The following is a 4,568-nucleotide window of genomic DNA, read 5'->3' on the forward strand; positions in this document are numbered from 1 at the left end:
GTCAACATTATTTTTTTTTACATATTCTTGAAAGTAGTTTTAGAAAAACTATCTATCTCTCAAACTTAGAATTTTGAAAGACAAATCACTAAAGAAATGCTTTCTAGATTGATGAATATGTAAAAGGTTGAGTAAATATATTTTTCTACTTTTGTGATCTAGGGTCACCTTTCCTCCTCAGAAAATATCAAAAATATCAAAAAATGTTATATAATACTGGTTTTCGGCCTCTTTTATTTCTGCATGATGTGGATTGGATCATTATAATATTTATCATTTATCTTGATATGTTTGAGAGTGGAAAAGTTTGAGTAATTAGGATGGATGCCAACTTTTTTGCATGGGCTCCATTTTGGATAATTAAGGTTTAAAACCTTCTAGAAGCATTTTGAGGAATTAAACAAAGTTTTTGTGACTTATTAAACATTTTTTGCACTTGCAAATGGGTGTGCATAACATTCTCAAAAGAAAATTCTACTCTTAATGCATCCCAACTATTATCCTCCTCCACTCCTTGATGTCCACATACAACATCCAAAGGTGAAGGTGTAAAATATATAAAACATGTTTCGAATGAGGACTTACTAGTAGGACTATGGATTTTCTTTTATAAGAGAGTTGAATATAGACCATATCTTCATCCCGAGTCTTCATATCCTTCTAATTGTAATCCCTCAAAGGATAAAAGAAATTCTTGTAGTCTACCTCTTCCTTCTTATATGTTTGTAAATGGAATGTGATAGACCTATTTAACTTCATGTGCATTTACTGCCATAGCATAGTCTAAAATGCACTAATAAATCTAGTGTCATTGTCCGAAATGATGCTTATTGGTATCCCCAAGTGCACTAATACTCATTCAAATAACAATCTTTCTACATCTTATTGTCTAATGGTCTTTTATAAAGCATGAGAATGCACATCACTTTGAACCTATCAACTACCACAAAGAAGTAGTCATTTACTATTTTGGTTGTTGGAAAACATCCCACAAAGTCAATGCAAATGTTTTCCCAAAGAAGAATGGGTGTAGGTAAGGGATGGTGAAGACCCTATTTCTTACTACTCGGCTTGCCAATAAAATAGGATTTTCATACTCTAATTAATCTTGTGGCATCTTCTTGCATTTTGGGTCAGTACACATAACTCCATAAGTTGTCAATTGTTTCCCAATACCTTAATGCCCTATAATATTGGAGGAATGAGCCTCTCTGAATAAGCTACAATGGCTTACCTTTAGGAGCACAAAACTTATCTATGTTATAAAGTAACCCGTTAGGGAGATGATAGTCAAATGTGTTTCCACCATCATCTAAAGAGTCCTTCCCTATAGATGTTGAAGCATCTCCTTCTCATCTTTTGTGTGTGCCTTTCTCTATCCATCATGGGTGAAGGGATCCATGTCAAAAGAGTTTCCAAAGATATAATTTTATATGCTGGTGGGCTTGAAAGCATGTATGCCAACTTGTCCATGTTAACCTTCTTGTATTTCATGAGTAAATGAAATCATTAGAAGAACCTCATTGACTTGAAATGTATCATCTACCTCAATGTTTTGCCCATATGAATTTTTATTTTTATTTTCAATTGCTTTATATAATATATTTGTAGTTGATATTGATATATTTTATAGATGGACATTACAATATTATATTTTTGATTGGTTTACACAACACATACATAATTATTGACATTGAAATATTTTACCCTCCATATAATCATTGAAATATTCTATTTACGATTCACATTGTCCACATTAAAATGTCTCTTACTCTATAATATATGATATTGAAATATTTTAGTCATCATACATACTAAAATATTTTGTTTCTCATCCACATTGATTTTATTTTATTGATATTTTTTAAATTCCATATATCTAACTCATTAAGAATTGAATGAACGACTCCGATGGAGCATAGAGAAAATTTTGATAAGGTGTTATGTTAATATTGATAGGGTGTTAGGTTAAGGCACTTCGTGGTATAAATTTCATGAGCTTGAAACTCCATTTGAAAAATTCCAACCATGCTAAGGGCTGGTATTGCCATTAAAAATGATTTCATTTAAGGTAATAACTGAGATATTTTATTTATAGTGAACATGTATATATTTATGTTTTTTTGTGTGGGTGTCTATAAAGTAGATATCTAAATATCATGGATATTCAAACATCTTGTTTAAGTCCTACATTGAAATATTTTTCCAACATAAAATAATTACATATCTTCCTCGCAAGTGATTAATTTCTTATATTTTCACTTCCCTTAAAGCCCTTATAAATAAAATATTTCAATTCTTTATGATGGGGCATATTTTAACATTTTAATGTGGAAAATGTGAATTATAAATAAAATGTTTCAATGTCAAATACATATATATTTTGCCAACCTAGATCCATCGAAGATCAAATCTACTTTCACTCTAAAAATAATTATCTCTAAAAAAATGATTCCCTCTTGACATAACAATAAACCAAATAAATACTTTTTTAAATAGTAATCAATATTATTTTCTAATTAATAAATATTCTATTTTTATTTTAAAAAAAACATACAATAAAAATTATACATTTCTAAATACCTTTTTGCACTAACAAATAAGCCACATATTCAACCAAAACAATATAATAAAAAAAATCCGACACATTTTCTAATTAATAAATATTTTATTTTTATTTAGAAAAAAAGATATAAGAAAAATTACACATTTCTAAGAACCTTATATACCTTTTTCATTAACAAATAAGCCACATATTCAACCAAAACAATATAATAAAAATAACCAACACATCCCCTTGGATTCATATAGCCCTGACAAGTAAACCACATATTCCAGTCCCAACAATATTAAAAAATAAAATAAAATAAAAATATATCCTTTTGCACTTACAAATAAACAAGATATTGAGCTGAAACAATTTAGAAAAAAAATCAAAACCAATACATTCCCTTTGGTTCATATTCTAAATTAAATACCCAATAAATTACAGATTTGAATATATACCATTTTACACAACAAATAAAACCACATATTCCACTAAAATAGTGGAATAAATGACAAAAATTACTATTCATGTTTTTTTATTCCCCAAATAAATTACACATTTCTATATACACTACAAATAAAACCACATAGTCCACTAAAATAGTAGAATAAATGACAAAAAGAACTATTCATGTCCTTTGATTCCCCAAATAAATTATAGCCTTTGATTCCCCAAATAAATTACAGATTTCTATAAATACCATTTTACACCACAAATAAAACCACATATTCCACTAAAACAGTAGAATAAATGACGAAAAGAACGATTCATGTACTTTGATTCCCCAAATAAATTACAGATTTCTATATATACCATCTTACACAAGAAATAAAACCACATATTTCACTAAAACAGTAGAATAAATGACGAAAGAAATATTGATTTTCTTTGATTCCTATTGAGATGATAGCAAAACTTCATATGGAATAACCTATCAGCTGCCCTCGTCTGGATGAAATAAGACGGTTCATTTGAAATCGAAATTATATTTATGAAATGGGTTAGGGTTGATCAGAGGGAACAGAGTCCGAGAGTCAGTGGCTGCAAAGAAGCGGAGATAAGACATGGACATCACAGGCAGCCAAAACCACTCGCGAAGAAATCGAAGAAAAGGGGAGTAGCCATCCATCACAATGCCTGCCAAAAATGATCCTCCAGTGATGCCCAACACTCTCCATTTCCTCGCTGCCCCGTACTCTCTAAGACATTCCTCTACCATTCTTTATTCTTCTATTCCCCACTTATTTCCTAGATTTAAATTTAAGACGGAGAGGCATCTACCCAAAACGACAGCGTCCTCAATTGCCAAGCAAGTGCCTTGACCCAGATCAGGTGTCATTGGGTGCAACGCATCTCCAACAACTGTGACGTTCCCCTTGCCCTTTTCTTTCCTGTCCCACTCCCACGTCCACACCCACCTCAACTTTAGATCCGCTATACTCATTGTATCTGCGGAGCTGCCCTTTATTAACTCTCCAATGGGTTCAGGAAAATCTCTCACCGCCTTTAACGCTGTGCATCTCAGAGTCTCAGGATCGCGGGATACCTTGGCATCTGTAGAATTATTTATGGTGCTAATTATAACATAAATAAAAGCGAAGCACTTAGATAATATACAAAACTGAATTGATAAAGAGGTGGATATCATATTTAAGAAGTTACCTTGGGGTTGCAATTCCCTGGTTATAAACCAATAGACTTGTTTATCTGTGCAGGGAACAAATTCTACCCTCACTCCTTTACCCACTATTTGTACAAATTTTTTCTCTACTACATGATGGCCCTCAGGAAACATTGCCATCCCTCTAATGGAAACACGTCCGGTGGGCTTAGCTGCTTCTAAGCCAATGGTAGTTCCTATTACAAATTCAAAATTCAAATTTGAATTCCTTTAGCGCCTTTACTAAATTCAAAATAAAACGGAATTTGGAAAACAGTGGTAGACGAGGAAGCCAATAGAGGTTGTAGGAGGAGACGGGACAGGTCTAAGAGTGGTCACAGATACATTGAATACTGGAGC

General features: G+C 31.9%; 1 pseudogene; it reads right to left on the reverse strand.

Moving 5' to 3' along the window:
• Positions 1–3,515: 3,515 nt before the first annotated feature.
• On the reverse strand, positions 3,516–4,364 carry LOC149194755 (monooxygenase 2-like; annotated as a pseudogene).
• Positions 4,365–4,568: the final 204 nt, after the last annotated feature.

Source organism: Pinus tabuliformis, chromosome 2_2 (genome assembly GCF_031772625.1).
Source record: "Pinus tabuliformis cultivar Carrire ecotype Pingquan chromosome 2_2, CPIR1, whole genome shotgun sequence".
Taxonomy (NCBI): Eukaryota; Viridiplantae; Streptophyta; class Pinopsida; order Pinales; family Pinaceae; genus Pinus; species Pinus tabuliformis.